The sequence below is a fragment of the Pogona vitticeps genome, chromosome 2 (genome assembly GCF_051106095.1).
Source record: "Pogona vitticeps strain Pit_001003342236 chromosome 2, PviZW2.1, whole genome shotgun sequence".
Classification (NCBI taxonomy): domain Eukaryota; kingdom Metazoa; phylum Chordata; class Lepidosauria; order Squamata; family Agamidae; genus Pogona; species Pogona vitticeps.
In genome coordinates this window covers 210,234,415-210,246,230 of record NC_135784.1, presented here as the reverse complement: position 1 = coordinate 210,246,230, position 11,816 = coordinate 210,234,415, and the positions used below count along the sequence as shown (strand labels likewise).

Genomic DNA, 11,816 nt, shown 5'->3' with positions numbered 1-11,816 from the left:
TGTCTTATGAATTGCAAGCAATATACTTTGAGCCAGGTGTGACCTGCCCGCTTCAATTTGTATCTGAATATTCTAAAGTGTTTGTATGTATTTGTGTACATCAAAATAGTGAAAAAACATGAATATGGGGGGGGGGGAACGGGTTCTGATTTCAAATAGGAGTAAAACCCAGTGCCATCAGTTACTATTTGATCTCTAGTATGTCAGTAAACACCACACCATTTTCTTTCCCTTGTCTTCCCCCTGCCAGGAGTCATACAATTTTGATAGCTTAGGTTTTATTTCTATGACCTACCCCCATTGAAATCCTGCAGCACAGCACAAATTTCATACTTGTAAACTGTATATAGTCCTTTTGCTATAATCTTACTATCATGAAGCTCATCATGTTTAAACCAGCATATGCCTCCATATTTATTTATTTATTTAACTTATATGTCGTCCACTCTACCCAAAGGTCTCTGGGCGGCTTACAACAATTAAAATACAGTGAAAATACATACTCTAAAAATTGCCATCAGGACCCACAGGTATCCAGGGCCCAAGCCGTTTATGGGCTGTTGGAGGAAATGAATTCTCTGTTCATACAGGGAAGACGTTTGCAACACATCACTTAGAAAGACAAAAATAATTCTGGGGTGGGGAAGAGATGCTGTCATCTCTTGATAAAGTTGGAGAGTGGAGTTTGACTCTTTCCCTGCCTCTTCCCACAGCCATCATTCAGTGGGCCGTAGCATCTTTCCTTTCCTTTTTATTTATTTATTTTTTGTTAAATAAAGTAGGTGACATAGTGAAACAGCAATGCATCTAACTAGCATAGTACACAATAATCATATCATACTCATATTGATGTAGCACTGTTCTAGATAAATGAGATACACTGGCAGCATTATTGTGTACCATGCTAGTTAGATGCATTGCTGTTTCACTGTTTCACTAGAGTTCTAAGACTGTGTGTGTGTGTGCGCGCACACACACACAATCTTAGAACTCTAGTCCCTGTCAGGGAGGCACAGTACATATATATACACAATAGAGTAGATGAAAATAGAAGAGGAATTCTCCATCATCCCTTACAGTGCTACAACCTACCAAATACATCGCAGGATTTCACTTCAGATAACACTGCCCACAGCTCTATTTTGGTGCAAATTGACTACCCATATGGGCTACTCTCTAGTAAGAATCAATGCTATTCAAGGGTATCTGTTCACATATACAGCTTTTCTTAAGATAGAAACTAGAATTTGCAAAAGTTACTTTTTGGCGCTATAACTCTCAGAACTTCTCATCAGCATGGCAATGACTGAAAGATCCTGAAATCTGCAGGCCAGCAGTAATACGTATGTCCAAACTGTGACAGAAATCTACTGTTGTATATAGTATGCATGAATCTGTCCTTGGTTGTGAAGGAGTGTAAATTCTAAAGCTCTAGGTCAACATTTAGTTTGTCACCCAATGCAGTGAAACTGATCTTTTCACTATGATTCAGTTGCTCACTGAAGATAAAATTACATACTTGTCAAATCTGAGGTCATACAGCTATGGAACTTTGTTTACCCTTGCTTTATTCTCTCCCTCTCTTTTACCGAGTGTTCCAGTAATGGTCACAGTCCAAAATACTGGCAGAAAGCCACCATGGTTTCTCAGCTGTTGCAAACCAGCTGAGGAAACCAGAAGGTGCATAGCAATTCCCTTACTCCTGTTCCTGTCTTCCCATAAACTGGCCCAGGAAATTTGCAACACTCGAAAGAACTCGGGGGATTCACAGCTACAGGAATACATATTGCAGCCGTGATCATTTTACAGTTTGCCAATAGGTCAAATGTGAGCAAACATTTAAGAATAGATGTCAGATTCCTTCTCTGTTTGTTTTGCTGATTCCATTGCCTTTCCTTGGCTCAAAAACATCAGACTTCTTTCCACAGGCAAAACTGTTCCTGCTGTTAGGCTACACCAACGATAGAGAACCTATGTGACTCTAGATGTTGTTAGACTACAACCCCTGTGATTCACCAGTACTACAGAATTTGCCTTTTTTACAGCCACCTAGCACGGTTGGCTCATATTCAGCTTGTGATCTACAACAGTTCCAATATCCTTCTCACAGGTGGTATTACTGAGTATCCCCTGTATTGCAATAGTGTGTTTGGTCCCCCCCACCCCCAGTTGTAAAACTTTGCATTTATCTCTGTTAAATTTCATTTTGTTGTTTCCAACCCAGTGCCTGAGCCTGTCAAGTTCTTTTTGAATTTTGTTCCTATCTATCTATCTATCTATCTATCTATCTATCTATCTATCTATCTATCTATCTATCTATCTATCTATCTATCTATCTATCTATCTATCTATCTATCTATCTATCTATCTATCTATCTATCTATCTATCTATCTATCTATCTATCTATCTATCTATCTATCTGATTTTTACCCCGCCCCTCTAGACAGTGTCTACTCCGGGTGGCTTACATAGAAAATTTTGTGGTATCCATATATTTGATCAGCATTCCCTGCACCCCTTGTCCGAGTCTTCTTCCTCGTCCTGTTTTATGAACTGGATATAATATTTGGTGCGCGCACACAAAAAGATATTTTACCTTTTAAAATGGACTTGCTTAGGTTAAGTTCAGCAAATCTGCAATCCAAATGCTAACAAAAGGCAACGACAGAAGATATGTCAGTTTCACTTTTTCTTCAGTTCATAATGTTTAAACTTACCATCACCAATACAAAGAATTCTGCACCTCTTAGTAAATTTTTCACAAATCAACGGAAACTAAATTTTACCCCATTGGCACTGTCCAAAGTCAATAGGTATGGTTTTCTTGGCATGGGGAGGATTGTTGGGAGCACCTGCCTGGTCTATAGTTAGTAATGATGAAGTGTCACCCCCTCCTTTCCCTGCTCAAAAGTTGGGGACTCGTGTTTGCATATGGCTGAATAGACAAACATTCCAGTTCAGATATTTAAGAGCTGGGCGCTTGAAGCCCTGGGTGTGGATGGGTGGAGCCCACAGTTTTGGTTTCTCTTGCACTGAAATGTTTTAAATCTCATGTTATTTCTATCCAGAAAAGGAAGAAACTTGCATATGTTGGCAAATTCTTCTTTTAAAATGAATTGACATTATAAGCTCACCCATTTTTTTTCTATTGCACCATGGAATTATTTTTCCTGATAATATGCACGTTTAGAGATGTGAGCACCACACTCCTATTAATTAAAAGAGCATGTGCTGAGAAACTGGTTCATAAGCATGGAAGCAGTATTTAATTCTGCTAAGCTTGGGACATATAGAAATTCTATCATGCAGCCACATAATTAGTGCTTAATTTTTCAGCAGGATTGCATAGACAAGTTGCAGACAGATAGCTGGTGTCTCCAAGTCCACGTGCATTCATGATGCATATTTGGTGCACATGATGTGTCATTCAAAGTCCACACTTTAACTCTCTTCCTCTGCTTTTGGGTTGATGCCCAAAGCTGTGGAAGCCATTGCTAATAACCTTTGGAAACCATTCTGAGCTTTCACCAAGGTTGAAGGGATTTTCTCCATAGGAGTTCTTGGGTTCACTGTGAGGTGTGCTGCTCAGTAGGAAATTTTCACAGAGTAGATTTTAAGTGTTCTCCACATCTCCGATGAGCTGAAATCATGAACGCAGCTTTTGACCTATTTAATGTTCATGTTGACAAAACTCTGTTACAGGCATTACAGCATAACAGAGAATACAAACACATGCCTGACACACAGATCTGCCCTCCTGGACCCTAACCTTGTTGTGTTGAACAGCAAAAATATGCCTGGAGCGGAGCCAACAGTAGTGCTGACTAAGAAACTCTGTGCGTTGTACATCCCTAAAGGAAATTTCCTCAGCTCTAAGGAGGAGATTCCTTTCATATCCACCTGAATGCAAGTGCAACTCATTTACATAATTGGAGATCTTGCTTTATTGGGGTTCCAGATTCCTAGGAGGAGGTTATCTGTGTAAGAACAAAGAGGACAAATTCACAGGGAAACAGGAGGCAGGAAGTTGATCCTTTCCCTTTGTATCATTTCCTAGATCCCACAAATAGATTGTTAGCTTAACATGGTGTGGGGGGGAGGACAAGTAACCACATTATATCTGTCTTTTTACATCTTCTCCATGGCTAATTACAACTGGAGAGAAGTTGGCTTACCTCAGCAAAATGTCTTAAGGATTAAACTGATCTCCCCCACATTACTGTGCAAATTAACCCCACCTTTCCATGACTTTCAATTTGCAAAAAAGTAATCTTGAACAATGCATTCATCCTACCTCCTGGGGACGTTTCTCCTGGCAATTTCATTTCCTTTTTTGATGAGAACAGTTGACGATCTTGCTAAAGGCCAAACTACGCAAGTTACGGATGGGTTAGAGAGGTTTTCACAAACCATTCAGCTGCACTGCCCAAATATTCCTAGCGTGGGTAAATCCCCAAACATTCACAGAGGTAGTAATTTCTCTGAGGTAATTGCACTCTCTCCCCCTCCCTTAATTTCAGCTGAAGCCAGTTCTCTTAATTAGCTGGTACCAGGAGTGAGTTTTTGGCCTTGGGAATTCCTTCTCAGGCAGATAAGACAAAACCTGATTAATGGGTACATTCTTCCTTTCCTCTGGCCTGCTTGTCCCAGGCACAGGCTAAAACAGCCCTGTTATTTCAAAGGGCAACTGAAACCATCATCCCCCTTCCCTTTTCCTGTTTCTCAACAGTGCATAAAAAGAGAAGTTTTAGTGGATCAGGCCAAAGGCCCACGTCACCCAGCAGTCTGGTCCCAGACAACAAACAGGACCGGAGAGCACTAACACCTTTTTGCTTGTGCCGCTGAGCAAAGGAAGCTTTGCTGTCTGTGATGCTGGAGGTAAGCCATTGCCCCCCCCCCAAAGTCGGTAGCATCTAATCAGTTTTTAAAGTTGTCCAAGTTTAGCTCCATCATTTTTCCTTATGGTAGCGAAGGAAGATTATGTGGGGGGCGGGCGGAGAGATTCCGGTTGATGTGAAATGGTCAACTGCATGCCTTTAAACTGCTGAAAAATAAGATTTTCCATTGCATATTATGTATTACATCACCCTTCATCTGCCCATAGAGCTAAACTTCAAGTGGTTCAAATTATGCTAAGAACTGATTGTATTTGGGTCGATCCAGACAGGTCGTTAGGAACTAGCACAGTTTGTGCTTTCTCGATATGTCTACCAGTAATACCTGTTTGGTCCCTGTACAAGGTGTAAACAAGTTTCTCATTATGAAAGGGGTGCCCAGAGTTCTCCCCTTCCAAAGAAACCAATCCCATAAAAGCATCCTTTATGTGGGGAGGGCAGAGAGAAAAGCAATGCAAAAGGTTAAGAAGCCAATGTAGTCATTCTCCTTGTTACTTTTCTTTTTTCCTTGATTTGCGTCAGTACAATTAGCACATTTGTTACAAGGATAATTTTGGGGGGTGGGGGCAGGGAGAGGAAGATATAAATTTGTGTGAAGATTTTGCTGGGAATAAGAATGCTTTGTCCTGTGAGAATGGCAATACAATAATTGAAAGGAAGAATATGACCTTTATAAAAGTACAAGTCCGTCGCTTAGGGAGGAAGAAGTGCTTCTCTGAGACTAATTCCAATTAGGAGGGCAATGATTGGAAACAGGTTGTCCAGGCACCGAGCTAAGTGGAGTGAAGAAACATAATACCACACATCAGTATCAACAGTGCCCGGTCATTCTTGTTACGTGTGTAATTTTGTGTTGGGCAAAACAACGCTCTCTGATCAGAAACAGAGGTTAGAGGTAGCCTGTAATTAGAGCTGAAAGCATGTTAATATTGCAGGCAGCTGATTGGGGCAGCCTTTCTCATGTTTGTGAAATTGGAATCTAGAGCTTTAGTCCTGGAGACCAATCAAGAAACAAAGCCAGCTAATTTACATGGTCCCAGAGGTGACAGAAACTCTGACTATGGCACTCAGGGGGCACTACGTCGAGAAATAGTATTGGATTTGTTCCAGGATTGGCATGATTAATTTGTAGTATTTTCTATTGACTACATGATCTATAAGTCAATGTGAATCAGCCCAGACCTCCCCCCCCCCATATTTACTCTTTTCCTCTGTTCTTCAGGCCTCTATGTTTTTGTAAGCCAATGTATTTGCATTGGTTCAGGCATGTGTGATTGCTTGTGCCAATGTAGAAAAGCAACGGGGGGGGGCATGTGCAAGGATTGATTCAAAGAGGCACAGGGATGGTGTCAAAAGTGATGTCTTAAGCAGGGCATGTTCACTGTAAATGTGAGAACTTCCATTCTTTGGAACTCTCTCTCTTTTTAACCCTGAAATTATTTTCAATTCAGCCTCGTGGTGCAGTGGTTAAACTACTGTACTGCAGCTAAAACTGTGTTCAATCCCAGGTAGCCGGCTCAAGTTGACACAGCCTTCTATCCTTCTGAGGTCGGTAAAATGAGTACCCAGCTCCAGCATGCTTTTTGCTAGTATTATCTACCCTAGATTATCTACTTGCTACCATGCTGGAATACATCCTTTGCATTTGTGCCCCAAATGCTTCCCAGGATTAACTCCTGCACTGGCATTACCGGCTTTTTCCACAGCACAATTTGTCTTCTGCTATGTTTAGTTTCCCAAGCCGGAATTAAGATTGCTGGAAGAAATAATAACCTCAGATATGCAGATGATACCACTCTGATGGCAGAAAGTGAGGAGGGATTAAAGAACCTCATAATGAGGGTGAAAGAGGAGAGTACAAAAATGGTCTGAAGGTCAGCATCAAAAAAACTAAGATTATGGCCACTGGTCCCATCACCTCCTGGCAAATAGAAGGGGGAGATATGGAGGCAGTGACAGATTTTATGTTCTTGGTCTCCGTGATCACTGCAGATGGTGACAGCAGCCACGAAATTAAAAGACTCCTGCTTCTTGGGAGAAAAGTGGTGACAAACCAAGACAGCATCTTAAAAAGCAGAGACATCACCTTGCCGACAAAGGTCTGCATAGTCAAAGCTATGGTTTTTCCACTAGCGATATATGGAAGTGAGAGCTGGACCATAAAGAAGGCTGACCGCTAAAGAATTGATGCCTTTGAATTGTGGTGCTGGAGGAGACTCTTGAGAGTCCAGTGGGCTGCAAAAAGAACAAACCTATCCATTTTGAAGGAAATAAACCCCGAGTGCTCCCTGGGACAGATCCTGAAGCTGAGGCTCCAATACTTTGGCCATCTCATGAGAAGAGAAGACTCCCAGGAAAAGACCCTGATGATGTTGGGAAACCGTGAAGGCAAGAGGAGAAGGGGATGACAGAGAATGAGATGGTTGGACAGTGTCATCGAAGCTACCATCATGAATTTGACCCAACTTTGGGAGGCAGTGGAAAACAGGGGGGCCTGGTGTGTTCTGTTCCATAGGGTCATGAAGAGTCGGACACGACTTAATGATTAAATAACAACAAATGTTTAGTTTCTTTTGCTTCACAATCCCTGTGTGCACCCCTGAACACTTTGTGTATGATTTCAAAGCAGGATCTGCTGGTTTGTGTTTTCACCTGACCCATCTTAGTATTAGAACACATTGTGCTAGGGCACTTACAGAACTACTAAACAAAATATACAAATACATAAATAGATAAATGAAAAGCACCCCTAATAAATTAGAGTGGACAGGAGGATCCATTTGTGCTGTATGAATATTATGTGGGTCAGTACGTCTCTTTTTTGCAAAGCCCAACAATTACAGTTAGGAAACACGAATGCGTGAGCAAAACTCTGCTCAGCTAGCCCCAGCCCCAGCGGCTGACAGTACCTTCAAAGTAATAGACCTTGAAGCATACTTTGCTCTGTTACTGAACATCAGGATTACCTACAAGGCTGTTACCATGGAAGAAGTATAAAATTCGTCCCTAGTCCCAGAAAAAATATCTTACTAAACCTTAACATCATAGGCTAACATTGAGCATGAATGAATTATCATTTAATATTTACAATAAAATGAAATCATTCATGAAGTGTAACATTATGAGGACATTAAACCTTAATTAAAGCAATGCGCAACATGTGAAGAGGGAGAAAGACTTCATAATCTTAAATGGCAATTAAAGAGGCCTTCATAATGGTTTGGATCTCTGCCTGAAGTGGTAGAATTACACAGCAAATATTCTCTTTCCCTGAGTGGTGTTGCCGTTCTCCATTGTTTTTAGCTTTTCATGTTGTCCCTCTCCTCCGTTTTCATGATGGCATTCTATATATCATCTTTTCTTGTCACGTTGTCTTCCACCTGACTCATCTTTTGTTTTTCTCTCTGTCTTGGCCTGCTTTTTGCTGATGGTTGCCCTTGGAAACCTTGGTCACTTTCTCCTGACTCGTCTTCCCTCGTGTTCTGTTATAGCAATTCCCCTCTGGAGGACAAGACCAAACCATCTGTATGAGAGGCAGCAAACCTAAATACTCTGGTGGGTGGGTGTGTCTCCATCTGAAAGGTTCTTCACTTTTCTATGCCCAACATGCCTCCAGGATTGTCCTTTGTCACAAGAAGCTGTTTTATTAATGAGTAGCCTGAGTTGATTAAATAAACATTTCAACAGGTGTACAGCATCTTGTCAAAAGTGTTTAATGATTAAATATTGAGTGAGCCAAAGTGAATTCAAGAGAATGACGACAAAATGAGCCTATGTACAAATAAGTACTCCTAGATGCTAAAGCTCCCTCTCTGCTTCCTTAATGCTGTTGAGAGCTGGTTTCTTAATTATAGAGAATGCTGTCATGCTGTCCTCTCAATTTAGCTGGTCCGGTGCTTTTGTTTCCCCTCACAGGAGCAACAAAATGGTGAATAGCCAGCTGTACCTGATTAATGGCTTTTGATGGTTTGGGGCTACTCTAGGCCGCTGGGATTTGTCTACTCAACCTAGTGTGCCTGGGAGCTAAAAAGAAAGAGCTGCTTTTGCAGTCTGAATTGAGCAGGACTAGTATGCTAGGAAGAATTTCTAATAAGTTTCCGGCTGACCAAAGCAGTTTCTGTGACAGCTTTCCTCGACCTGGTTCTCTCCTGATGCAGAGGATAAAAAGTTGTGTTGGGAATTATGGAAGTTGTACTTCAATCATTCTGGAAGGCACAGGTGAAATGAGCCTAAGATACTGGGGCTGGTGTGACTATTTGTCCCTGTTCACCATCTGACTGGTCTATATATTTATGAACAATTTGTTCCACACAACATCATGCATTCCTTTGTCTTTTAATTGTTTGTGGTCTTGTAGAGACGGAGGTACCATATGGATTTGTCCTCTGTCTTTGTAAAGAAACAAACATTCCATATTAGGCCTGAGTTTCCTCTATGTTGTTTATAGGAATTTAGAGAAATTTGCCACCTAGTGACTAAAGATGGTACTTCCTATAGACAAATTTTAATTGATTTATAAAATCCATTTTAAATCAAAACAACCCCGTGTGGGCCACCCCTAAGGTCCCTTAGTATGCAAGCCGAGTTTCAGGTATTTAAATTTAGTGGTCTTGGAACTATGGCAGAAACAGACCCAGGAACATCTACATCCACACTTACTATCTGGCAGAAACCAGAAAGATGGCAGCTTCATAATTAGAAGCTTAGCTTTCCTGACATTTTGTTTCCTTCCATATTCCCACAACTCTCCAAGTTGCAAATTATCTTGCTTTTATCATTGGGAAGAAGCATAGGATTGCAAGTTGATAGTGCAGGCAGAACAGATTTGAAGCAATGCAGATGTGAAAGGATACATTTTATCACCTTCTAATTGCAAAGCTGCCATCTCATCAGTTTCTGCTCACAGACATACATGTTGTCAGATTGATGTAGAAGCTATTTTCCCATGGCTAGGCTCCCATTTTCCTTCGGCATCATCTGTAAAGAGCCAGTTTTACAGTCATGGCTTTTGCTAACCTAACCAAAATGGCAAGGGGCCCGTTCTTATGAAAGAAATACCACACTGCTGCACGATGGCCCTTTCCATGGAATGCCCCTCCTAGGGACATTTGCCTAGCGCTTTTATTGTATAAGCTCAGAAGCTAGGCTAGAATTTCTGTCTTTTCCAGCAGGCATTCAATGTTTCAGTCATCATTTTCATTTTCAGTTTTATTGGTAGTTTTATGAGTTGGATTCTTCACTGTGCCTCCTGGAAGAAGAACCAGCGTGTGTGGCCATGGGCAAGCTGCACAGTCCCAGGACATCCCCAGAAGAAGGGAATGGTCAACCACTTCTGAGTTTTCTCTATCTGGAAAACCCTGAACAGGCTCACCCTAAGTCAGAACTGACTTGACGGCATATTATTATTGCAGTAGTAGTCTAATATTTTAAGATAGGAACTGGATGACCTTTTATTTGTTTTCTTGTTATTTTACAGACTATTTTGGATTTTTACAATTATACACCACCCAAGGACGTTTCCCGTTTTGACAGTACATGACATTACCAAGTAAGCAATTAAGATATACTGGGTGGTTTTCTAATGATACCATTCTTTTGTGTAGGCACTGTACCATCCTGTCCTTGATGAGACCTAATATGGCATGACTCCTTATTTCTTGGCTGGCGGGATAGCTCAGTGAATTGGGTAACTGGCTGCAGAGCCGGAGATTGGGAGCTCAGTTCCCCACGGTGCCTCCCTACGTGGCCTGAGTAGGTTGCACAGTGCCAGGATATCCCCAGAAAAAGGGAATGGAAAGCCACTTCTGAGTACCTAGATAATCCTGGAAAGAGCTGCCATAAGTCAGAATTGACTTGATGGCACATGTTGATCAGGTTCAACTTTTAGTCATAAAGGTATGCCAGACCAAAGGCATTTGCCTGTATGGATTGGACTGGCCTACAGATATATAACCTGGATTACTGATCTGTAGAACAGCCTGTCTATGGAAGAGCATCAAGGAAATCTTTGGTTTGATGGTTGTTGTGGGTTTTTCGGGCTCTTTGGCCGTGTTCTGAAGGTTGTTCTTCCTAATGTTTTGCCAGTCTCTGTGGCCGGCATCTTCAGAGAACAGCACTCTGTGCTCTTGTGTAGTTTGCTTGGGATCCCATTAGATCCCGGCCGTGAAAGCCTTCATGAATACAAAATCTTTGGTTTATTTCATAAAGGACACAATTGACTGTTGGCAAAAAGGGCTGATGATTCCTTCCAGTCTGGACTTTTTGCATGATAGAATGAACCAAAAAAACAAAACAAAACAAAAACCACAGATGCAAGGCTTTGGATGAGGTGGAAGACAGTGAGACAGTATGCATGGATAGGCTACGAGGTTGGATGCTTTCAGTGGTTCCAAGCCCAGAGTGAACCATTCTATGATGCTACAGGGGTCTCATTGTGTGCTGCAAGAAAAAGGGCTGGTTTACTTTCTGGGAGCAAAAGAAAGCTGGTACGAGGCACCTTTTCTCCCAACTTGCCTTCTACCAACATAGAACTGAATTTGAGGCACAAAGGTAAGGACAACCGAAAGGCAGGGAAATTTGGGGCATCAATAGAACAACTGTTGTTATTTGGGACAAGGAGACCCAGAGTCACATTCATTCACACTCACATTCACACTCACATGCAGATGCTTTTTCTCATGTAATTTTTAGTTTTGTAGATTTTGATTCCTCTGGGACCTTTAGGTCTTAGTTGCTCTTGATTCTGAGAGAAGTCTTGATTTTTACAATAGGTTAGACTACTCCTTATAGGATATTCTACACCTACCTTACTGTCTTCTTCTTCTCTCTCTCTCTCTCTCTCTCTCTCTCTCTCTCTCTCACGCACATGCGCGCGCGCGCGCGCGCGCGCGCGCGCGCGCGCGCACGCACGCACGCACGCA

General features: G+C 41.7%; 1 long non-coding RNA gene across 1 annotated transcript in view; it reads left to right on the top strand.

The window, feature by feature from the left end:
• Positions 1-4,560: 4,560 nt before the first annotated feature.
• LOC110077736 (uncharacterized) overlaps positions 4,561-11,816 on the top strand; it is a 172,167-nt gene continuing 164,911 nt past the window's right edge. The window contains exons 1-2 of the long non-coding RNA XR_013541405.1: positions 4,561-4,879; positions 10,373-10,444. This is a non-coding gene — a long non-coding RNA (uncharacterized LOC110077736). The remainder of the gene's footprint in view (positions 4,880-10,372; positions 10,445-11,816) is intronic.